General features: G+C 38.7%; 1 long non-coding RNA gene across 1 annotated transcript in view; it reads right to left on the bottom strand.

Annotated features, from left to right (window-relative positions):
- Window positions 1-774: 774 nt before the first annotated feature.
- Window positions 775-26463, bottom strand: part of LOC126061647 (uncharacterized) — a 60381-nt gene continuing 34692 nt past the window's right edge. The window contains exons 2-3 of the long non-coding RNA XR_007513860.1: window positions 1214-1272; window positions 775-975 (exon numbers count right to left, since the gene is read on the bottom strand). This is a non-coding gene — a long non-coding RNA (uncharacterized LOC126061647). The remainder of the gene's footprint in view (window positions 976-1213; window positions 1273-26463) is intronic.

The following is a 26463-nucleotide window of genomic DNA, read 5'->3' on the forward strand; positions in this document are numbered from 1 at the left end:
TGTCCTTATAGGCTCCCTGTGAGTAGGAATCAGCTGGAAGGCAGTGTTTTTGTTTGTTCGTTTTTTTTTGTGTGTGCGTAGGGCGATGTGGTAATAACTATCAGATTTATAAATACATTTCACTTTTATCCGGAAATCCCACATCTGGTGATTTATCTTCCAGACATATCTGTTGTTGTATGCCGCAGAGTCGATTCTGACTCATAAAGACTCTATAGGACAGAGTGAAACTGCCCTATAGGGTTTCCTAGGCTGTAATCAGATTGTCAGAGTGGCTGGTGGGTTAGAATAGCAGACCTTTAAGTTTGCAGCCAAGCGCTTAACCATTGCGCCACCAGGGCTCCCTTCCATATCTGTACAGTTACAAATGTAACATGTGCCAATTATTTATTACACTTTGATTTGAAATTGAAAATTACTGGAAACAACACAAGTGTCCATCCATAGGTGACTGGTCAAATAAACTGTGTGCCTCCATTCAATGTGTCCAAAAAAAGAAACTGAGGCCCAGGTTGAGAGACTATGTCACAAAAGTCACTGAGGAATGTGGAATGTACAAAGGAACAGATAAAAAAGAACAAAGGAGACATGGAGGAGACACTAAAAAAACAAACAAGCCTGTTGCCATCAAGTTGATTCCGAATCACAGTGACCCCATAGGTCAAAGTGGAACTGCCCCATAGGGTTTCCAAGGAGCAGCAGGTGGATTCAAACTGCCTAATTTTATGACCACTGAGCTTTTAACAGTGGTCTTAAAATCGTACGAATTCCCCTTTGTGATGAGACACTTGTTAACCATGAACTTGCTTAAAGTTTACCTGGTGCCAAGAATTTAACTTTACCCAAGGAAATCTGGTTTTCGCCCTTGCTTCTGAGGAAATTATGCTAAAACTTCAGCGTTACCTGAGTAACTGAGATACCTTTATTGTCAAATGAATGAGCACTGGTCAGGCCACAAGTGCCACCAAGTAGATTCTGGAAGGAAGAGAAATAGGAGTCAATTAAGTTATAGTTAGCCAAAAAGTTAATTTTCTACTATTTTCTCCTTTCTCTTTCAGAAGGTCTCTGTAACTAGCCTACTACGAGCTCTTCCTGTTTTTCAGAAGGGAGAGATCTCCCTCTATGCAAAGATTAAGTTCCGGAACAGACCCTATATGCTTCAATTAGTTTGTGCTTCAATTAATTTTTGACAATGAAATAATTTTGAACTTACCTCTAGGGACTGGTGGGAAATGGGATAATGTTTAGAATTTTAAACTGTGGATCTATTATCTGAAAAACATAATAAAATAAAATTTTAAAAAATCACAAATACATCATTCAGGTATAAACATCATTAAATTTTGGTGAATATCATTCCAGTCATTTCTCTATCCATGTAGAAAGGATGAAGAAAAAGAGAGAGAGAGAAGAAAGGAGGGGATAAGGCCAAAAATAAAGATTTTTTTAGATTAGAAAAAAAATGTAGAGAAATTTAGGATAATAAACATTTGAATATATAGATCATAAGGGAGATCAGATCTTCCTCTTTTTGATTTATTATTTTAATCCATTTGAATTTATTAAGGACAATTCAAAATAATGAATTGTAAAAGAATTTTTTTAGTCTCTAGCTAAATGTTCTTTCTTATGACATGTTAAACGGTTTCACGCTGAACTGAAGGCACACAAAAATCATAACAACTTCAGGACGTTTTACCTTTAGTTAGTGTTATTTATCTTCCTTTTATTAAAGACAATGAATTCTGGAACCCACACTTCCTCCAGTATTGCCTCTCTCCACCTTGTCATGCCTCTCTTATTATATTTTACGAATTTCACAATAGCAAGCTGATTAGTGTTGCATTGGATCTAGTGTAAATTAGTCAAAGCTATCATCCATCTTTTCCGGGCCTTTTTTTGATCATCCGTCTTTTCCGGGCCTTTTTCTTTTTGATCATCCGTCTTTTCTGGGGCTTCTTCATTCCTGAAGGGCCTATTTTTGGTTCATCACTTTTTGTTGTTGTGCCTTCGAGTGGATTCCTACTCATAGCGACTCCATTACCCACTGGCTTAATTTCACTGTATGAAGTGGGCTTTTTTAGATTTTATTTCTAATGGTGTTTCTTTCTGATATTGCATATACGAGAGTGTTTCTGATTGTCTTTATATTTGAAGGACAGCACACAGGAGATATAAAATGTAGGAGTCACATTTTTGATCCCGAAGAGTTTCACAGATTTCCCTTCGCTGAATTCTGCCATCAGTGTTGCTGTGGAAAGGCTGAAGCCAACCCAACGTTTTCCTCTTCTAAGCATTAATTTGTGCTTTCTTCCCTAGATGATCTCATGATTCGTTTTTGATGTTTGAAATTCAGAAACTTTATCCAGCTCAATCTTGGTGCTGATCTTTTCATATGGATTCTTCCTGGGACCCAGGGTACGCTTTCAATCTTTATATTTTGATATTTATTTTTTTTCATGAAATTTTTCCTTTATTCTATCTTTAAATTTCTCTTCCATACATTTGTTTTTTTCAGGGACATTTTTGAACTTCCACATCCTCCAGAGTCCTTCAGATTTTTAAAGCCATCTCTGGTTTGTTTTCCAGCATTGACTGTTGCGTTTGAGAACGCTGGTGCCACCTGGTTCCTGATATTTTGAACCTGAGTTCATTTTCTTTTTCTTTCTGAGATCTTTTAGGATCTACTATTTGTCATCCATGTTTGAAAATTTCAACATAAGGTACCATGACGTGGGCTTTTTATTTTTTTTAATTTCACTGTTTTGGTCACTTTGCAGGTCCTTTCAATATGGAAACTAATGATGTTCAGTCAGTTTGGGGACATTTTCTTATTTTTTTGATGATTTTCATCTTACCCTTTTCTTTTCTCTCAGCTTCCCTTCCTCCTGTCCTCTCTCCCACCTTCCCTTTCCTCTTCCTCTTCCTCCTCCTCCTTCCTCACATTCCTCCCCTCCTCCTCCTGCTTTTTCTCCTCTCCCCCCACCTCACAGGCATACAATAAGTTTGTGTGTGTGTGTGTGTATGTGTGCTGTGGAGAAGAGTGAGGGTTACCTTTCTTTTTGTACTGAAACTTCAAATTCTCTATTTTTCTTATATTTACATTCCTGTTTGTTTTCTTCTCAAAGAGAGCATTCAACTTAATTTTTCTACCTTCTATTGAGTCTTTCATTCCCTCTAAAATAATATTTTATTTACAACAATTCTTATTTGTTTATTTTCAAGATATTTTATTTTTAAACACCTCAGATTGATACTTAATGATGGGAATATTATGCTCAGCATATTAATTATGTTCTTTTCTTCTTCCAGATATAGTCTTTGTTTTTGTCTGCTTATTTTTTTCTTTGCTCAACTCTAGTTTTTGTTCTTTTCTCATGAGATATCTTGAACTCTTTTCACTGATTAGTAAACATCTATGCCTTTAAGACACATCCCAAATATCACCAAATCTGTAAATATGTTTTTATTACTGGATCCAGAGTTTATTGATCTCTCTATCATACTTCCATAGCACATTGATGACGACTCTTCACATTCCATTGTAACTTTCTTTTTTACTAGTGTTTTTCTCTGGAGACAGCTCCTCAAACTCAAACATTATGTCTGAAGTAGCTGTGTACCCTTCCTGTAGTAATTTGCAATAGCGGGAACTTTGAATAGTGTTCTTTAAGCATGTTTTAAATGCTATTATAAGAATAAATCACCTTCAGTTTTAGTCAAGAATGTAACGATTTTTTAAGTATAAATTTATATCAATTTAAATAAAATATTTACCATAGATAGTCCTCAATGCTTTCTCAATGAGGAGCTCTGGTGGTGCGGTGGTTAACCATTCGGCTGCTAACCAAAATGTCGGCAGCCTGAATCCACCAGCCATTCCTTCGAATCCCTCAGTCGTTCCTTGGAGACCCTATGGGGCAGTTGTACCCTGTCCTATAAGATCACTATGAGTTGGAATCAACTCCACGGCCACGGTTTTTTTGTTGTTGTTGTTGTTTTCTTAATGAAATCACCTACATTTAAGTTCCATGTTTTAGAACTAAGTTGTGTTGTTCTCCTTTGCTCTAGAATTCTTAGCTCTCCACTGGCCGTTTCTAACACCTATGTCGTTGCACGTTTTAGCCCCCGTGTCTTTTTTCACCTTAAGAGCTCATGCCTCAGTGTGCTTGTCACTTGTATTTCAAGCACCTGGCACATGTAGGGTCTTGGGACACTTTGGAGAAGGTGATAGGAAGCTGAAGGAAGCACATTCATGGGAGCTTCAGGATCTGCCAGAACCTCCATCCCGGAAGCAGAACTTAATTGATCAGGCAACACTGCAGCCTAGTCACCAGGGAATCTTCCCGTCATCAGACAAGAAGGCAAGAGCTAAGTGAGGGGAATTATGAGAGGAACTTGAACAAGTCACTAAATGAAATATATACTTAGCACTGTCATCCTGAGGTCTGGATGTCTGAGACTTTTGTCAGAGGGAAGCATCTGGCTGTAGGCCCTCTCATGCCTAGTTCTCTTACCGTCCCTCAAAAACTTTTCACACTTTCCCTGTCAAGTGTTAAGATAAAAAATAGGGATTACTTTAAAGCAGCTAAAAAAATACAATGCCTCAGAATCACACTTGGATATTTTCCCCATCAGATAAGTATAAAAATAAATACATGACTAACTTCCATTTGGATGCACGATTAGCAAAATAAATTATGTAATGTGTCATCAATTTTACAGGATCTGAGTGGTCATTTTATTACTGAAAGGACATGTAAAATATCATTGATCTTTTTCATTAGAATCTGCATTTTTAATAAATGAACCATTTATAATTATGAAATATCTCATTTTCATAGAAATAAGCTCTAAAGTAAGTAGATCTTACCAAAACCAAAATAAATAAATAAACCCGTTGCTGTCGAGTCGATTCTGACTCAGAGTGACCCTATAGGACAGAATAGAACTGCTCCATAGAGTTTCCAAGGAGTGCCTGGTGGATTCGAACTGCCGACTTTTTGGTTAGCAGCTGTTGCACTTAACCACTATCTTACCAAAGGAAAGTATAATTTCTGTGTAATATTAAACAGAGGAATTGTATCTTTTTCCATGTGGATAGCTCTCCAGTGTTGGGCCTGCCCATTATAGACAGCAGAGCAGATATTCCATCCAATTTCAGTAAAATACTTATAATTCAAGCTGAGGGTTTGCTTGATGATACATATCTACTTTAGAGTTACTGACTCAAAGAGCAACGATAACTCCTTAACTTAGGCTATAACTTGTTTTTAGCCCTTTAAGATCATGGCATTGTTAAGGACATACCCTTAAAGGAACATAGGGATCACCAAAGGTGTCCCTGGGTGATGCAAACAGTTAAGAGCTCAGCCACTAACCAAAAGGCTGAAGGTTTGAGTCTACCCAGAGATGCCTGGGAAGAAAGGCCTGGTGATCTGCTGTCAAAAGGTCATAGCCTTTAACAGACACATGAGGAAATGCTCAAGATCATTAGCCATTAGAGAAATACGAACCAAAACTACAATGAGATATCATCTCACCCTGGTAATATTAGCACTAATCAAAAAACACAAAATAACAAATGTTGGAGAGGCTGTGGGGAGATTGGAACTCTTATGCACTGCTGGTGGGAATGTAAAATGGTACAACCACTTTGGAAAATGATATTGTGCTTCCTTAAAAAAGCTAGAAATAGAAATACCATGTGATTCAGTAATCTCACTCCCAGGAATTTACCCTAGAGAAATAAGAACCATCTCACAAATAGATATATGCACACCCATATTCAATGTAGCATTAGTAAAAAGATGGAAAAAACCTAAATGCTCATCAATAGATGAACAGATAAACAGTTTATGGTACATACACACAATGGAATACTATGCAATGATAACAATCATGAATCTGTGAAACATCTCACAATGTGGATGAATCTGGAGGGCTTATGCTGAGTAAAATAAGTCAATCACAAAAGGGCAAATATTGCATGATACCACTATTATAAGAACTCCAGAAAAAGTTTACACAGAGAAAAAAAATTCTTTGGTGGTTACTAGGGTGGGGAAGGAGAAGAAGAGGAAATCACTAAGTAGATAGTATACCAGTGTCAACTTCGGTGAAGGGAAGGACAATGCACAATATAAAGGAAGTCACCCCAGCTGGACCAAAGCAAAAGCAAAAACATTTCCTAGACACATCCACTTTGAGAGGCCGAGTACCTAAGTCTGGGGCCTGGGGACCACAGTCTTGGGGGACTTCTTGGTCAATTGGCATAACAAAGTTTATAAAGTAAATGTTCTACATCCCATTTTGGTGAGTAGTGTCTAGGTCTTAAAAGCCTGGGAGCAGTCATCTAAGATAAATCTATTGGTTCCATCCCACCCGGAGCAAAGGAGAATGAAGAAAACCAAAGACTCAAGGGAAATGCTAACCCAAAGAACTAAATGACCAAATAAAACAGAGACTCCACCAGTGTGAGACCAGAAAACTATATGAGGCCTGGCTACCACCAATGACTGCCCTGACAGGAATCACAACAGAGAGTCCCAAACAGAGCAGGAGAAAAATGTAGACCAGAATTCAAATTCATATAAAGAGATCAAACTTACTGGTCTGACAGAGACTTGACGAACCCCCGAAAAACTATGGCCCCCGGACATTCCCAAAGCCCACTTTTCAGACAAAGATTACACAGGCCCGTAAAACACATGTGAGGAACATGCTTCTTAATTCAATCAAATATGTGAGACCAAAAGGCAGCTCCCATCCAAAAGCAGGACTAGATGGCAAGAAGGGACAGGAACTGGGCGAATGGACACAGGGAACCCGAGATGGAAAGGGAGAGCGTGCTGTCACATTGTGGGGATTGCAACCAATGTCACAAAACAATATGTGTATAAATTTTCAAATGAGAAATTAACTTGAGCTGTAAACTTTCACCTAAAGCACAATTAAAAAAAAAAAAGGTCATATCCTTAAAGGCCTTATGGAGCAATGCTACTCTGCAACACATGGGTGGGCCATCATGAATGGGAATGGACTTGACGGTAACTGCTCTAGAGATCACCAAAGAGGTATGATTCAAGTTCATAGTAAATGCCACGTGGCAATTCTAGGCTTTGTCTATACACTTGCTTGATAAAAATTTTCAATAACTCTAAAGGAAATCTTGGAAGAGGATTCAAAATTCTTGGATATGAATAGTTCTGACCCTGATCATGTATGATTTAAAGCTTCAGTCAAAACGTGTCCCTGAATGCTCTCTGGGTTGGCAGCCTGATCCCTGTCTCAACTGAACTGGCTCTTCTAATCCTTGCTTTATGGGAAATAGAAGAAAATTGAAAACTTATGAACTTTATATTCAATATTGATGAAACCAGTGGGATTTGTTTGCTAGGGTGGGAAAATCAGATCATTAAGTTATAAAATTAGTTTATACACTTTTGTTAACTCTAAATGGAATGTTCGTAACTTTGTGAAGCAAAATTGTAAATATTTACTACTTAAATTTGAACATTCTGAGAGTTTCTCTTCATATAAACAAATTATTATTCATTTATTTTTAAGCACCAATTTTTCCTTTTTTTACTAAGATCAAATTATTAATTTTTCAATAACTTTAATATTATTTTTTTGGAGTAACTATCTAAGGGATCTAAGAAAAGGAAAAAAAAATCTGTGATTTCTAGTCAGTCAAAAAAAAAAAAAAAAAAAAAAGTCAGTCAAAGACACTACTTTATCCAAAGTACTTATTTCCTTTCTGAGTGCTAAATAAAACCAAACTGGAGAAAATAGGTTTTATTTTGCTAAATCATGTTCATGTATTACTATTAGATAAAACAGAATAGCAGGTTTCATGGGACAATTTGTGTTTTTTTCTGGGATAATTTTGTTACACTGAAGTATTTTTAAGTAGCTATGTTTTGATTCTCTCCATACATTGCCTTACTGTAAGATGTAGAATGACCACAAGGTTGTGCTAAAACATTTGCAATGGTTTTATTCTGATGGGGGGCCATACTAAATGCAACCACTTAAGTGTCTGTTAGTTCAGTAACTTTGTTATATATTTGTATCTGCTTAAATTACAGGTTTTCATGTGCCTGATATGTTATACCTCTGAGATTACTCACAGTTACTTAAGAACGGTACTACTAAGATAAATCAATCATATTCGATCTGTGGAACATGACTTTTTTTCTGTACTGTAACCCACCCAAGCTTCCCAAAGTGTCCCAGGCCAATAATCCACTTTCTCATTATAGGCTCCATGCCTCTCTCTCAGCTCTGACAGTGGCAATGTTGGGAAGGAAGCGTTCCATGGGCTCAGAGTTCCACAAGGAGATCTCTTACCTCTAATTTCTCAGGCATATCCCTCTCCTCATTCTGTGTGACTTTATTTCCTTTCTAGGCAAAAACATACACCGGTAGTTTCTGACTTACAACAGAGTTCTACTCTGTAGACTACTCTGTCATAAGTCTCCTTCGTAAGTTGATTGCCTTTTTTTTTTTTTTTTTTTGGCTTTTAATTTTCATTATTATTGCCTTATATTATCAGTATCTTTGTAAATCCGATATTTATTTGTCTTTGGGGGTCGGAAACATTACAATTGAGAATGATACCATCAGCAAATTACCCGCTGCGACATTGTATGTAGTACTTATTACTAATGATAAAATGTACAAAAAAAAAAGAAGATGGTCATAAATGTGGTTCATTATAATTGGAATTCTTTGTGAGTGACTACCTGTATCGGATTTTTAACTGCCCCAAATCAGGACAATGTTATGAAAACCAAATACATTGATTGACATCCATCTGTGTGGAAGGCTCAATTAAGGATGGTCTCTGCCAAGTAATTAGAGATTTATCAGCTGGTAGATTAAGTTCTAGGAAGAAAAGGCTGGGATCTACTTCAAAAAAATCAGCCAATGAAAACCCTTTGGGTCACAATGGTCCAATCCACAACCAATCATGGGAATGGTATAGGCCCTAGCAGCTTTTTGTTTTGTTGTGCACCCAGGGGGTTGACATGAGTCAGGGGCCAACTCCGCTAACAAATAACAACAGATTGCGCTCACGTAAATGTCGGTACTTCAACTTCAGCATCCTCTTTGAATAGCCTTTGAAATAAGAGAATAGTTGAGGAGAGCTAAATAACAAAATATGTTGGTAAACTGAATACATATTTAATAAAGAGACAATTTAGGAAATATATAGGTTTTGGAAATATATGTATACAGAAGTCTATTTTCATGTTTTTGTAACTACAGAATCTTTGAAACTGTTAAAATAGCTGTTAATCACAGTACTTCCTTACTAGAAATTAGTTCTCTCTTTATGGTAACTGTAGGCTTCATTTTGTATATTCCTTTCCTTGGGGGCCAAGCTTATCTCTAATAGGCTGATTACTACAAGGTTATGCCTCCAAAAAAGCGCTGGCTTCAAGGTCTTCCCAGAATCACTCATGAGCTGGGGGATGGAAATGCAAATATCTTTAGAAGTTAGCAAAAAAAAAAAGAGAGAAAGAAAAGGATTGATAAAATACTAAGTGTGTGAATAAACCCATACCATACCTGAAAGTATTCCAATTCAATTCTTTTAAAAGCATGTTTCTGGTCTGATAAAACACACCTACGGCTTGAAAATTTGGCATCTCTGCAGTATGTTTTAACAGTCCTGTTTCCACCATGTGAAACTACTACTCTGGTCTGCTAGGTCGCACTTCTTTTCATCTACTTGTTTTTCTTGACATTTGTACACTCTAAGTTCCACTTACTTTGGAGGAGGGTGGGGGGAGCACTTTTACCTTTTCAATCAGGATAGCAATGATTTCTTTTGACTCATTGTACTTTGCACTTGATATATCACTTTAATACATATTGGGCTCAGTTTCCCTACAGGACAGCTTCCTGGACTTTCTGTTTAACTTTGACATTTGCTTTTATACATTTCCCTTACTGATTGGCTGCCTGCCTCTAAGGGCAAATTTCTCAGGAGATTCAGGCATCCTCATCCTAAGGCCAAGGTTCCCACCCAGGTGAGTTGAATGCCTTGCTATACCTTGACCCCACCGTACTCACAGGGTCCTGAAGCCACAGGGACCTTGAGGCTGGCCACCTTCAAGGGTAAGCATCCTTATGCCAAGATCACGTTTTATCCCATTTACTATTTTCTGCAGTGTGCCTTATAATTACTTTCTTTTGCTCTCTGCTTGTGAGGTGAACAAGTTTGGGAAGAACTACCTTAAGGGAAAATGTGGCTCCTTGGTCACATGGTCAGTTATCACTTCGGTCAAGTGTTTGTGGTCTGCAGATCATCTTAACAGCCTTGATTCATGTGACCCACAGGTGACTTCAGGCTCACTATTGCATATCTGTGGCCTCTTTGATTCATAGATTTCAAAGATTCAGATTCTGTCATACAGAATCTCTGGCCTCTCCGCTCTGTGTGCCAAGAAGAACTCTTTATAAGACCCTCAGGCCAGGGTGAGAAGAAGATTGACACCAGGAGGAAATGTGCCCCTGGAGAAGTCGGCCATTTTCTCTGAGATCCTTTTTACTTCTTTCACAAGCATTTGCCCTTTATCCACAGCTTCATGGTAAAGAGGCAAAATAGCCTTGCTCTTTATACAGGGGTTTTTTTCTCTTATGCAAACTGCTGCAGTCCCAGGAGACGGATGTTCTTTTTTTTTTTTAAATCATTTTTATTGTGCTTTAAGTGAAAGTTTACAAATCAAGTCATTCTCTCACACAAAAAACCTACAGACTTCCAGTTACTCTCCCCCTAATGAGACAGCCCGCTCTCTCCCTCCACTCTCTTTTTCGTGTCCATTTCGCCAGCTTCTAATCCCCTCCGCTATCTTATCTCGCCTCCAGGCAGGACATGCCAACATAGTCTCACGTGTCCACCTGATCCAAGAAGCTCACTCCTCACCAGCATCCCTCTCTAACCCATTGTCCAGTCCAATCCATGTCTAAAGAGTTGGCTTCAGGAATGGTTCCTGTCCTGGGCCAACAGAAGGTCTGGGGGCCATGACCACCGGGGTCGTTCTAGTCTCAGTCAGACCATTAGGTCTGGTCTTATGAGAATTTGGGGTCTGCATCCCACTGCTCTCCTGCTCCCTCAGGGGTTCCCTGTTGTGTTCCCTGTCAGGGCTGTCATCGGTTGTAGCCGGGCACAATCCAGTTCTTCAGGTCTCAGGATGATGTAGTCTCTGGTTTATGTGGCCCTTTCTGTCTCTTGGGCTCAAAATCACCTTGTGTCCTTGGTGTTCTTCATTCTCCTTTGATCCAGGTGGGTTGAGACGAGTTGATACATCTTAGATGGTTGCTTGCTAGCGTTTAAGACCCCACTCTTCAAAGTGGGATGCAGGATGTTTTCTTAATAGATTTTTTTATGCCAATTGACTTAGACGTCCCCTGAAACCATGGTCTCCAGACCCCTGCCCCTGCTACACTGGCCTTCGAAGCATTCAGTTTATTCAGGAAACTTCTTTGCTTTTGGTTTAGTCCAATTGTGCTGACCTCCCCTGTATTGTGTGCTGTCTTTCCCTTCACCTAAAGTAGTTCTCATCTACTATCTAATTAGTAAATGACCCTCTCCCACCATAACTCCCTCCCCTCTCTCGTACCCACAAAGCAGTGTTTTCTTCTCAGTTTAAACTATTTCTCAAGTTCTTATAATAGAGGTTTTATACAATATTTGTCCTTTTGCAATTTACTAATTTCACTCAGCATGATGCCTTCCACGTTCCTCCATGTTATGAAATGTTTCACAGATTCCTCGCTGTTCTTTATCAATGCGTAGTATTTCATTGTGTGAACATACCATAGTTTATTTATCCATTCATCCATTGATGGGCACCTTGGCTGCTTCCATCTTTTTGGTATTGTAAACAGTGCTGCAGTATACATGGCTGTCCATATATCTGTTCGTGTAAAGGCTCTTACTTCCCTAGGATATATTTCAAGGAATGGGATTGCTGGATCGCATGGTAGCTCTATTTCTAGCTTTTTAAGGAAGCACCAAATCGATTTCCAAAGTGGTTGTACCATTTTACATTCCCACCAGCAGTGTATAAGTGTTCCAGTCTCTCCACAGCCTCTCCAACATTTATTATTTTGTGTTTTTTGGATTAATGCCAGCCTTGTTGGAGTGAGATGAAATCTCATTGTAGTTTTGATCTGCATTTCTCTAATGGCTAACAATCGTGAACATTTCCTCATATATCTGTTAGCCACCTGAAAGTCTTCTTTAGTGAAGTGTCTATTCATATCTTTTGCCCATTTTGTAATTGGGTTATTTGTCTTTTTGCAGTTGAGTTTTTGCAGTATCATGTAGATTTTAGAGATCAGGCGCTGATCAGAAATGTCATAGCTAAAATCTTTTTCCCAGTCTGTAGGTAGTCTTTTTACTCTTTTGGTGGAGTCTTTGGATGAGCATAGGTGTTTGATTTTTAGGAGATCCCAGTTATCTAGTTTTTCTTCTACATTCTTTAAAATGTTTTGTATACTGTTTATGCCATGTATTAGGGCTCCTAACGTTGTCCCTATTTTTTCTTCCATGATCTTTATCATTTTAGATTTCATGCTTAGGTCTTTGATCCATTTGGAGTTAGTTTTTGTGCATGGAGTGAGGTATGGGTTTCGTTTCATTTTTTTCCAGATGGAGATCCAGTTATGCCAGCACCATTCGTTAAAAAGACTGTCTTTTCCCCGTTTAACTGTTTTTGGGCCCTTTGTCAAATATCAACTGCTCGTATGCAGATGGATTTCTGTCTGGATTCTCAATCCTGTTCCATTGGTCCATGTGTCTGTTGTTGTGCCAGTACTAGGCTGTTTTGACTACTGTGGTGGTATAATGGGTTCTCAAATCAGGTAAAGTAAGGCCTCCCACTTTGTTCTTCTTAATGCCTTATTTATCCAGGGCCTCTTTCCGTTCCATATGAAGTTGGTGTTTGTTTCTCCATCTCCTTAAAGAATGTCCTTGGGATTTTGATCGGAATTGCATTAAATGTATAGATCACTTTTTATAGAATAGACATTTTTGTAATGTTAAGTCTTCCTATCCATGAGCAAGGCATGTTCTTCCATTTATGTAAGTCTCTTTTGGTTTCTTGCAGAACTGTACTGTAGTTTTCTTTGTATAGGTCTTTTACATCTCTGGTAAGATTTATTCCTAAGTATTTTATCTTCTTGGGGGCTACTGTAAATGGCATTGATTTGGTGATTTCCCCTTCGATGTTCTTTTTGTTGGTGTAGAGGAATCCAGCTGATTTTTGTATGTTTGTCTTGTATTCCAATACTCTGCTGAACTCTTCTATTAGTTTCAATAATTTTCTGGAGGATTCCTCAGGGTTTTCTATATATAAGATCATGTCACCTGCAAATAGAGATACTTTGAATTCTTCCCTGCCAATCTCAATGCCCTTTATTTCTTTATCTAGCCTAATTGCTCTGGCTAGGACTTCCAGCACAACGTCGAATAAGAGTAGTGATAAAGGGCATTCTTGTCTGGTTCCTGATCTCAATCGGAATGTTTTCAAGCTCTCTCCATTTAGGGTAATTTTGGCTGTTGGCTTTGTATAGATGCCCTTTATTATGTTGAGAAATTTTCCTTCTATTCCTATTTTGCTGAGAGTTTTTATCATGAATGAGTGTTGAACTTTGTCAAATGCCTTTTCTGCATCAATTGATAAAAATCATGTGATTCTTGTCTTGTGTTTTATTTATGTGGTGGATTACATTAATTGTTTTTCTAATGTTGAGCCATCCCTGCATACCTGGTATGAATCCCACTTGGTCATGGTGAATTATTTTTTTTATAAGTTGTTGAATTCTATTGGCTAGATTTTTGTTGAGGATTTTTGCATGTACATTCATGAGGGATACAGGTCTATAATTTTCTTTTTTTTGTGGTGTCTTTACCTGGTTTTGGCATCAGGGATATGGTGGCTTCATAGAATGAGTTTGGTAGCATTCCATCCTTTTCTATGCTCTGAAATACCTTTAGCAGTAGAGGTGTTAACTATTCTCTGAAAGTTTGGTAGAACTCTGCAGTGAAGCAGTCCGGACAGGGCTTTTTTTTGTTGAGAGTTTTTTGATTACCGTTTCAATCACTTCTTTTGTTATGGGTCTATTTAGTTGTTCTTTCTCTGTTTGTTTTAGTTCAGGTAGGTAGTGTGTTTCTAGAAATTCATCCATTTCTTCTAGGTTTTCAAATTTGTTTGAGTATACTTTTTCATAGTAATCTGATATGATTCTTTTAATTTCAGTTGGGTCTGTTGGAATATCGCCCATCTCATTTCTTATTTGGGTTATTTGCTTCCTCTCCTGTTTTTCTTTTGTCAGTTTGGCCAGTGGTTTATCAATTTTGTTGATTTTTTTAAAAAAAACAGCTTTTGGTCTTGTTAATTCTTTCAATTGTTTTTCTGTTTTCTATTTCATTTTGTTCAGCTCTAACTTTTATTATTTGTTTTCTTCTGGTGCCTGTGGGTTTCTTTTGTTGCTTTCTTTCTATTTGTTCAAGTTGTAGGGATAATTCTTTGATTTTGGCCCTTTCTTCTTTTTGGATGTGTGCATTTATTGATATAAATTGGCCTCTGAGCACTGCTTTTGCTGTGTCCCAAAGGTTCAGACAGGAAGTGTTTTCATTCTCATTGGATTCTCTGAATTGCTTTATTCCATCCTTAATGTCTTCTGTAATCTAATCTTTTTTGAGCAGGGTATTGTTCAGTTTTCAAGTCTTTGATTTCTTTTCCCATTATTGATTTCCACTTTTATGGCCTTATGGTCAGAGAAGATGCTTTGTAATATTTAAATGTTTTCGATTCTGCTAAGGCTTGCTTTATGACCTAATATGTGGTCTCTTCTAGAGAATGTTCTATGTGCACTAGAAAAGAAAGTATACTTGGTTCCTGTTGGGTGGAGTGTTCTGTATATGTCTACAAGGTCGAGTTGGTTGATTGTGGCATTTAGATCTTCCATGTCTTTATTGAGCTTCTTTCTGGATGTCCTGTCCTTCACTGAAAGTGGTGTGTTGAAGTCTCCTTCTATTATTGTGGAGCTGTCTATCTCACTTTTCAATGCCTATAGAGTTCGTTTTATGAATCTTGCAGCCCTGTCATTGGGTGCATAAATATTTAGTATGGTTATATCTTCTTGGTGTATTGTCCCTTTAATCATTCTATAGTGTCCTTCCTTATCCTTTCTGATGGATTTAACTTTAAAGACTATTTTGTCAGAAATTAATGTTGCCACTCCTGCTCTTTTTTGATTGTTGTTTGCTTGATACATTTTTTTTCCATCCTTTGAGTTTTAGTTTGTTTGTGTCTCTAAGTCTAAGGTGTGTATCTTGTAGGCATCATATAGATGGATCTTGTTTTTTAATCCATTCTGCTACTCACTGTCTCTTTATTGGTGCATTTAGTCCATTTACATTCAGGGTAATTATGGATAGGTATGAATTTAGTGCTGTCATTTTAATGTCTTTTTTTTGTATATTGACAGTTTCTTTTTCCCACTTGATTTTATGTGCTGGGTAGATTATCTTTATATATTGTCCTTTCCTCATATTTGTTGTTGTTGATTTTGTTTCTTCTGAGTCTGTATTTTTCCCTTGTATTTTATTTTGATGAGTAGGATAGTTTGTCTCCCTTATTATTTACTCCTATTTTTCTAAATTTAAAACAAACTTTTATTTCTTTGTATTGCCGTAACTTCCTCTCCATATGGAAGGTGTATCATTACATTTCTTATTCCCTCTTTATTATTTTAATGTTGTCTTTTTTATATATAATAACATCGCCGCTACCCTGTGTTGGGCTTTTTTTTTTTTTTTAATTTTGCTTTGTTTTTTTGGATTTCCCTGTCTGGGTTGACTTCTGGTTGCTCTGCCCAGTGTTCTAGTCTTGGGTTGATACCTGATATTATTGATTTTCCAAACAATGAACTCCCTTTAGTATTTCTTGTAGTTTTGGTTTGGTTCTTATGAATTCCCTCAACTTGTGTTTATCTGGAAATGTCTTAATTTCACCTTCATATTTAAGAGACAGTTTTGATGGATATATGATTCTTGGCAGGCAATTTTTTTCCTTCAGTTTTTTAATTATGTCATCCCATTGTCTTCTTGCCTGCATGGTTTCTGCTGAGTAGTCCGAGCTTATTCTTATTGGCTCTCCTTCGTAGATGACTTTTCTTTTATCCCTTGCTCGCCTTATAATTGTCCCTTTATCTTTGGTTTTGTCAAGTTTGATTATAATATGTCTTGGTGACTTTCTTTTAAGACCTACCTTATGTGGAGTTTGATGAGCATCTTGGATAGATATCTTCTCATCTTTCACAATATCAGGGAAGTTTTCTGTCAGCAAATATTCAACAATTTTCTCTGTATTTTTCTGTTACCCCTCGCTGTTCTGGTACTCCAATCACTCGTAGGTTATTTCTCTTGATAGAGTCCCACATGATTCTTAAGGTTTCTTCATTTTTTAAAATTCTTTTATCTGATTTTTCTTCAAATATATTAGTGCCAAGTGATTTATCTTCGAGTTCAGAAATTCTAGCTTCTACTTCCTCTATTCTACTCCTCTGACTTTCTATTGAGTTATCTAATTCTGTAATTTTATTGTTAGCCTCCTGAATTTCTGATTGTTGTCTGTCTATGGATTTTTCCAGCTTACTAAACTTTTTGTTATGTTCCTGAATAATCTTTCTAATTTCTTCAGTTGCTTTATCTGTGTGCTCCTTGGCTTGTTCTGTGTATTGCCTAATTTCCTTCCTGATGTCTTGAAGGGTTCTGTATACTAAACTTTCGTATTCTGCATCTGGTAATCCCAGGAATGCACTTTCATCTAGAAGATCCCTGGGCTCTTTGTTTTGAGAGCCTGTTGAGGTGATCATGGTCTGTTTCTTTCTGTAACTTGATATTGACTGTTGTCTCCAAGCCATCTATAAGTTATCATATCAGTTTATGCTTGCTTACTGTGTCATAGCTGCTTGCTTTGTTTTGTTTTGGTATACCTCTGTGGGTTGCTTGACTGAGCTAGCTTGATTATTTTCACCTTTGGAGCTCTGGTGTCCTGTCCCCAGCTGGCTAGAGCTGTTATCAGGTATATCAGTCTAGGAGTCCATTCAGTTTTCTTGTATGAATTCAGCTCAGGTTTCCAGGTAGCTGATCATCAAGTGTGTGCTACAGGCTCCGTCCTACAGTCTTAGAGGGGCAGGGGTGATTGGCACATATACCAGTATCTGATTGCAGCAGGGGGTCATGCTCTGAACAAGGCAGGGGGCTGAGAACTGACCCCCAAGTGTCTCTGAGGAAAATGCATCTCTGTTCCCTAGAGCATGCTGGTGGGTGGGTTCTGCAGAGGGATCATCGGCACCCAAAGTTTTTGGTTGTAAGGACTGGGAGGTACCAATTATCTTTGGACCCTTGTCGTGGGTGGCTGGGTGACCTGAGTGGAGCTACCAGTCCTTAGGTCCCTGATGTGAGTAGGTGAGGACCTTGTTTAATAGGCAAAGCAATGTCAAATGTCAAAGACCCACCTCTCCACCAAACAGCTGAAATGGTTGGATTTTGCCAATAAGGGCCTATTCTCCTGAAATAGTCCCACACAGGTCCATGCAGAAGGGAAAGCTGCTCAAGGTCCAGGGATGGTTTTTGCCTGGACAGGAGATGCTTCTGTCCTGAGCTCCCCCGGTTAATGGAGCTAGCAAATTATCTTTTCCCCCTAGTTGCAAATTTTTTCCTTCCCCAAGGCCGGGAGGATGGCTCTAGTGCTCACCAGGGTCTATCTCAGGCCCAGGGATTTAGCCGCTGAAGCCTGCTTGGGGGTGGGGGGGGGGGGGCACGGTAAAATATACGTAAGTACTTAGCTTTTGCCGAGAGTACTGTTCTCCTCAGGTTCTGGGGGTGTGAGTAGGCTGTTTGGCTGGCTGCTTCCTCCTACGGAAACTGCTGCTGAAAGCTAGGACCAGCCCGCGCCGCCGCCGCTGCTGCCCCTCCGGGAATGGTGCCTGAGGGCTCACTGCGGTTCAGGTCTGGTAACTCCTCTCCACTTCTGAACAGTGTCTTCGTTCCCCTGCCCCTCAGTTCGTTGTCTAAGCTTGCCTTTGATTTTAAGGGCTGCCAGCTTGTCAGAAATATACTCATTTCACTTGTTTTTATTGGGTCTTTGTTGTAAAGAGGGCTCGATGGAAGTGTCTGTTTATTCTGCCATCTTGGCTCCGCCTCCAGGATGTTCTTTTTAACAATTGTAAGCACTGTAACTTTTTCTTGATGCACTATTTGTGAACCTAGAGACTTTGAACCAATTGATTTCACAGCTTGGATTTTGGACCCTTCACTGATTTTGCATTTGTAACTTTTTTGCCCCTTAATATAGAATTCATGTATTTGCCTTCCTGACCCTTTGCTTGTTCTCCTTAGTGAATGCTCTACTCCTTTAGACTACATAAGAACACTCTTGTCTCACTGTTCAGATATCCACCTTTCTACTTCTCTTGTGCTTGATCCTTGCTCTAGTTTTTAACCATTGCCTTGTCTTCTTGGATCACCTCGACTTGGCTTTTTCTGACCCTTCCTTACTGAAGCATCTCTCCCAGTCTCAGCATTGTCACTGAGCTCTACCCAGGCTCCTCCAAAAATCCTCCTGGGTCATTTAAGTGATTATAGAGAAGACCTGATCACTCTCCTGTGTATTTTTTCTTCCGAGAAAATAAATTTGCTTAAAGGTAAAAGGTCAAATCCTATTCTGTTCTACTTCCTGGTCAACCCTCTTCCATTTTAAGTAGTAGAATCAGGAAATGCCTGATTCCACTCACCATCTTCTTTCTAAGGAGGACTCTGGAAGGCAAAGAAGCTTTGTTGCTTGGTGAGAATAACTTACGTTAATGCACCATGTGATGGGAACATCAGCCAGGTGACATGAAATTCATTAAATGATGTAAAACTTGAAGAAATTCTATCTTATTATACTTATTTTTTTAAAGAGGGGGAGGTAACTAGGAACTAACTCAAAGGCAACTAACAACAACAGTTCCCTTCAAAAGACATTGTATAGGAATAATAGGCTTAGAAAAAAAGAAGGCAAAGCATTTTAAGTGTTTAGTTATAGTTGCTAATATGTATTGATTTTTCTCCCTCACACGTTCATCTTCTTTTCTGTTACTGCTGTGCACAGTCATTGATTCTTAGAGAAATTGCTTGACTTTACCTCTCACCTTTGAATAAAAAGATGGATAGTTACTTAACTCTTTACATAGATTTTCCTTTTATCCTAAGTAGTGTATTGACTAGTTTTTGCCCAAAAGAAACCCACAAAGGGCATCAGAAGGAAAATAAAAAAGAGTCTATTGGTTTTGTCTGCTGTTGGAACCTAAACTGATTAATTAGATGAAATCAAGTTCTAGCTACTAATCTAAAAAATCTAACAAACTAAAAACACTGCATACAGAATACTTTCAGACATCTTCCCTCCACCAAGTTTATTTAAGGTTCTTTGGCAGAAACTCATATTGGAATAGGCAGCTGCTTGGATACTTTCAACTTGCAATTTGACACCTAATGGTTTTCCTCTTGGCTGAGAAACTTCACAAACAGAAATGAGCAAGGGATCATGCAATTGGAGCACTTCAGGCAGCTTATTCCCTTTTCCTCAGTTCCCATTCATTCAGCCTTAGTTGGGCCCACTGGTCCCTGTGGATCAGACTAACCTAAGCTCAACTATTCTAGTTCCCAGACCCATCCTGACTTCAGGCAGGAAGTTACAAACAAAACTCATCTTCTCCAACCTTTGAGGTTCAGTAGTACTGAGTCACTTTTCCTGTTACTGTTCACTTAGGACAAAGAGTTCCAGCTCTGACCACAGAGCTCTAGTCTTGTTCACTAGCCTCACAAAGAGGAAGACCTCCCACACTGACCATTGCTTCTTAGCTCCACCCTCAGTATCCTGTCTGCCTTTCTCCCCTGGCCCTTCCCACTCTGCAGAGGCAAAACCAGGCTCTGCATGCTGTGGACAATAGTGACACTGCTGTGATGGACACTTGGCATATGTTCTCTGTAATGTTTATTATATCTGCCAACATAACTATAAGCATCTTATCTTTAAATTGGGGAAAGTGAAATAATGTGTCCAAGGTCACACAACCACTAATATGTATAATTTTAATAATATTTGGCATTGATTATTCACTGATGTGAATAGTAAACTTAGAACAAGGTTAGTGAACCTCAGCACTATGCCAGGAGAGAAGAATGTGCAGCTTTCTTTGAATGGTGTGACGTAAAATTTGCACACTCTAGCCCTACCAGTATCTCATTATCTCCACGCTCATCCCCTTTGCCAGAAGTTAGCTGTTTGGCCATACCTATATGCAAGGAAGGCTAGGATATGCAGCTTTTATCCCATGCCCACAGAATCCAAAATCTGGGGTTCTATAACTAGACCAAACCAAAACCAATCCCCTCGCCGTCCAGTAGATTCCAACCCACAGTGATCCTAGACAAGAAGAAAATAGAAATTGGGGACAACTAGCAATCTCCGCCCCAGCACTTCAAAGTGTTGTCATGAGTCTCATACATGGTATATTCATACATCTGAGAGAGCTTTGTGAACCCTAAGTAAAAGGATTGAACTATTACTAGTGGCAAACTTTCTTCTTAAGAGACTCTTGAACCCCAGATCTTGAATTTTTGCTAATTCGTGAAAAATGATTAAGACGTAACAACAATCACATTATGCACTGAGCTTCATTTCATCTGGGAATTGCCGCTGAGGCCTGGCTGGAAGCTGCTGAGTGAAGTGCCAAATGATCACCAGAACTCTGAATTTAGATTTTACCAATGAACTGGGCTGCAAGTCATTTGATTTTCATGTATGTCATGAAAACCGTTTCTAGACTGGGGCTAAAAAACCCTCTCATTTCCTGTAGTTCTCCTGACATGGCCGGCAAAACAAAGGAGGCTGCTGACGGTGCAGTTTGTGACAAAGAACCTCTGACTTGGGAATTGGGTTTGTCAGGTATTGTAATAATCTGCTTTGACTGAGCCAAATGGTGCGCCTGGTCTTCACTTTTCCTATCTGCAAAATGAAGAGAAAGGACTGGATGGTTTCTAAATTCCATTGAAGCAATAGCATTCTATAAATCTTGGTGTCCATAACCATTAAATAAAAGTCAGCAGTAAGGGTGATGGGGAAAGAGCAGCAGGCTTCCTTTTGGTGGTCTAAATAATCCAGCGTGGGTCACACACCCATCATCGCCCGGCTGGCACCCTGGGTTCAGCTGAGGTCCAGGCATAACAGGCGCGCCCTCCTGCCTCTGACCGAAGTGTATTGAGGAAGATGCATGTGGGTGTTTACACAGGGCCTGCAAGCTGGGGCCTGGCTCATGCTGGGCTGAGCCTCTCACTTCTCTGAGAACTGGAATTCCCCAGATTTTCCCCCAAATTAAAAGAACCAACAAACTGTATTACAAAAACAAACAGAACTTGTTTTTCTTTTAACAAATAAAAAACTAATTTATGCTAAGGCTTTGTTGCCTTGAAGCAAGCCAACCCCGTGGTTCTCTGCCAGCCCTTTTCTGTATTAACTTCTCAAGTTCATCAAGCTTAGCCCTTGCTGGAAAAAGTATAGGGTTTGTAAGCCACTAATTGGCCTAAAATGCTCCTCTATTTTATATAAACACACAGCATAGTATCAAAAATAGAGTTGCATTCATTAGCTTAAGCGTCCAGCTTCCCATGTGAAACCTTTTTTTATAGCCCTCAAGATTTAGATCTGCCTCAGCAGTTCAAGGAAAACTTGTTTTTGAAACTAGTACTCTGTAATTTCACACACAAAAAAGATGGCTTTGGTTTCTATTTTGGCTTATTAACATATTATATAAGCAATGAGGCTTAGAAAACGAAATTCTTTCCTTCAGCCATTCAGTGCTAATATTAGGAAAGGAGCTCTGAAATGAAGGAGAAACATAACAATAATAACAACAATAATCAAAGAGAAACAGATTTTATTAGGGATTAAATTGTGTCCCCCCAAAACATGTGTTGGAATCCTAACCCCTATCCCTGTGGGTGTAATCCCATTTGGGAATAGGGTTTTCTTTGTTACATTCATGAGACCATATCTGTGTGGAGTGTGTCTTAAACATAACCATTTTTGAGATATAAAAAGAGCAGATTAGGCATAGAAGTCAGCAAAGCAGAAATGAGGCGAAAGATAGATGCCACATGGACAGCTCTGAGGAACACCTAAAAGAACTGTGGAGAAGCTGAGACAACGGTTTTTCCTCAGAGCAACAGAGAAAGCCTCCCCCTAAAGCCTGAATTGAGACTTTTAGCTTCCTAAACTGTGAGAAAATAAATTTCTTTTCGTCAAAGCCACTCGCTTGTCATATTTTTGTTAAAGCAGCACTAAAAACTACGACAGGTATGTTTCTGGGGATTCTGCTTTAGATCACCGATTAAATCTCTATCACATTTTGCAAAGGTATTGTTTGCAATTCTTTGCATTTCTCACTCCTCAAGGCCTCTCCATCCACCATCACTCTAAGCTGATGACTTCTCCTTCGGCTTCAACTGAGAGAAAGGCAATTCAGTGTGCTCCCCCAAACAGCCTTTCCTAACTCAAAACGGCTCTGTATCTTTTCTTTCGGGCCTTTTTTCACCTCAAAGTGTGAGATGTTACTCCCTCATCCTTTTCCACACAAGCCTCTCTACCTATATTCTTGGTTCCATATCCTCATTCCATTCCACAACTTTATTAATTGCTGCCCACAGATTCTACTTCTTCAACTTTTGTTTCAAATATCTTTTTGAACTACAGACAAGGTCTCTCCCATTCTAAAAACAATGTCTATTTTGCCACTGCCCCAGACCCTCATGTTCTCATATCTCCCTCCTAATTAACTCCAAATTCTCAAAATATTAGTGTAAATCATCTTTATACATTTCCTCACCCCTTCCTAACTTTTCAAGCCTTTAAAATCTAAGGTCAACCCTCATCCTTATTTTGAAACTAGTCTTTCCAACTTTAATGATAACCACTAGATCACCAACTTTAGTGATTCTATTTAGTTCTCTAGATACTTGAATTGTGTGGCATAGGACACCATCGATACTGATTCTACCCATCTCAGACAGCTACTAACCTAGGTCTAGAAACATAAGCAGCCCACTTCCCCTTCCTCAATGCTATGGTCTGGCATGGGAAGAGGTATTGACCGGTTCTTGGAGACATGAGAAACGCTGAACTAGCCTATTCATTGCATGCAAAATATCATCTATCTTTTTATGTTTCCAGAACTTATTTCAGTGTATTATACCCTACTTGGAATCCCTTGATCCTGGAGAGTATTCATTTGATATCCTAACTCAAATGCTATCTACTCCCAGAACCATTTCTGGATCCCTGCTCATCACACCCCTCTGCTTTATCTCTCTTGGAAGTAATTTCTGTCTCCATTCAAATCAACTCACCATTTTTTAAAAAATCTCCCATATTCAGCTACAGCTTATTTGAGATCCAAGCCATTTCTTATTTATTTCAAGGATACATAAATGGCATGAGATGGATGGGAATAAAGAGCAGGAAGGGATAGAAGGAGAGGGAGAGAACTAAGGGGAAGAAGGGTAGGGAGAGAACAAGAAAGGAAAGGAGATGGAGGAAGAACAGGAAGGAAGAGGGTAGAGAAAGAGAGATGAGAAAAGAGCAAGGGGGATAGTAAGGGGAGACAGGGGAAGATGGCAATGATGGAGAAGGAAGATGAATAGCAGAAAGACTGAGACAAAGTATTCATATCACCAGGTATCAAGATATATTTCAAAGCTATTGAAATTGAAAAAGCATAGCACTGAACAAGGAGTAGACTAATGGAACAGACCTGCACATATATAGGGAATACATTCATCTGGCAATGCAGATCAATGGGGAAAGCCATTGGAGCAACTAATTGTCCACGTGGAAAAGAGTTACATTTTATCCCTACCTTATATCATTAACAAACTTTAACTCCACTTAGTTTAAGGATTTGAATGCAAAAGAAAAAAAAAAGGAAGAAAGAAAACTTTTAGATAAACAAATAGAAGAATAACTTTCTTGTCATAATGAGACTGGCAGCTTGCCTGCCATCTTGAATAGGCAAAGGGCTGTGTCTGCCATCTTCTGTGATACAGGAACTAACTCCCTGCCTTTAAGCTACCTCCTTATTTTGGTATGCTTCCTGTTTCTGGCCAAGTTGAGGAAAACAAGAGACTGGGGTTGCAGGACAAGGTGAAACTGGCAAGAACTAGATCTAGCCCACCTGACATACACAGAACCATCAACTTGCATCCTCTGGATGACCCTGGAACTCTTCTCCCACTGAAAGGAACTAACCTTTAGTGGCCCAGGATTGGGGAAGGCTTTCAGAAGCAAGGGGTCTGAGCCTAAGATACAGTCTGAGAGACTCACCTTTTTAGACTGAGCAAGCGCAGAAAGGCCAAATGACTTTTTAGGCCAGGTGAATCAGCAAGCTGGCCCCAACTTGAGGTGTTCCTGAAGATCCCAGACCAGATTTACTTCACCTATATAAACTCATTGGGCTATTGCTCTGGGAGCTATCTTGGTGACACAAGCCCTGGTGTGCTCCTTTGCTTGGCTAACCAAACAGCCTTTCCTAACTCAAAACAGCTCTGTATCTTTTCTTTCGGGCCTTTTTTCACCTCAAAGTGTGAGATGTTACTCCCTCATCCTTTTCCACACAAGCCTCTCTACTTTCACTTTCATCTGGTTTGTGTCTCTTTGGCCACTCTGAGAAGGCGTGGAGCAGTCTGGTTACAATAAGATAGTGGAGGATTTTGTAAACAAGCTACAAATAGCACTAACCATAAAGGAAAAAAAAAACATACATGTTATTAAATTAAAAGTAAGAACTCCTGTTTATTGGAAGATACCATCCTAAGAATGAAAAGAGAAGCCACAAACTTGAAGTGGGTACTTGTAACATATATGACCAACGTAAAATTAATATCCAAGTATGTACACATATAATTTCCGTGAAACATGAAAACAAAATAATAAAAGACTTGGACAGATTGTATACAGCAGTAAGTGGAAAAATAAATGGCTGCTAAATATGTGAAAGGCTAGACACTCTTATTACTAATAAAGAAACTGAAAATTAAAGGTAGAAACAGAAGTTCTGGGAAAGAACAAGGAGAACTCTCAGGCGTGGTTGGGGTGTACTTTGCTACAACCACTTTGACCAACGCTTGGTTTTAAATGTGTAAATTTGAAGATGGACATACTCTTTAACCCACTGATTTTATATATATTTGAGAAACTCTTGCATAAGTATGAAGTAAAATAAAATGAATGAGCTATAGCTACAGGTATGAAAAAAAGTAAGGAAAAGCAACTGTAAAAGAATACTCAGAGAATCATTTCATTTTTCTAAAGGCTAAAAGTCATTAAAAGTAAACACACAATTTACAGATTACATACATCTGCATGTTTGTATGTATAGACACATATATTCTATAAATAAGAGCAGATAACAACGGTAAAACCTTCAGGACGTGTACATGTGGACAAGGAGGAGGAGGATGCAATCGATGAAAGGCACATGGAGACATCAAATGTACTGCTAAGATTCTGTTTCTTAAGCTGGATGTTGGGGACTGGATGTTCATTTTGTTATTCTTTGAATTGTACATATGCATTTTGTGCCCGTCTTTGGTAATATAATATATTTAGTTTATACCTATAGAAAAATGTAGGAGAAAGTAGAGGAATTGTTTTGACACTACAATCTCTAACACCGAAAGAGGAAATTTGGACCTTTTGAAAAGTATTACAGCACAGATAACAAAAGAAATTTGAAACTCGGCATATGTGAAGACAACCAGGGTGAGTGAGAACATTGGGAGTGGCCATTCAGGAAAAAATGGGAAAACACAGGTTTGTCCAAGTGCATTGCATATGCCAAGGGATAAAACTAATAACTTATTGCTTGGAACAATGATGTTGGAGCACGTTGCTGCCTGTGGACATCTATGTGAACCCCAAATTATAACAGAGAAAGCACGTGCCAATGAGCAGAGAGGAAGAATGTAGAGGCACCATCTGCACAACTGAGGTGCAGAATGAAAAGTATGAGATTTATAAGCCAAACATTGCTGCTAATATCTATCAACTGAAGAAAAGTTTAATTTTTTTTTTACATACATGGACATAAAACCCTGTGTTGGAGAAAGTTCTACTAAAAGCCAAGCAAATTTCTTGATGCCCCGACCTTTCCCTTACAATATCTTCCAAAAATTCATGGTCAATTCAAGCATTAAAAAAAAAAGAGTGAACAGAACATAGGACCAATGTATTAGTATAATTAATAATAAAAGAGGGTGAATGACAAAAGAAAGTAGCAGTTGAAGAACATAGATGGGAAAAATATCACTACCAGAGACTGGATGGATACCACGGC

This window comes from Elephas maximus, chromosome 18 (assembly GCF_024166365.1).
Source record: "Elephas maximus indicus isolate mEleMax1 chromosome 18, mEleMax1 primary haplotype, whole genome shotgun sequence".
Taxonomy (NCBI): Eukaryota; Metazoa; Chordata; class Mammalia; order Proboscidea; family Elephantidae; genus Elephas; species Elephas maximus.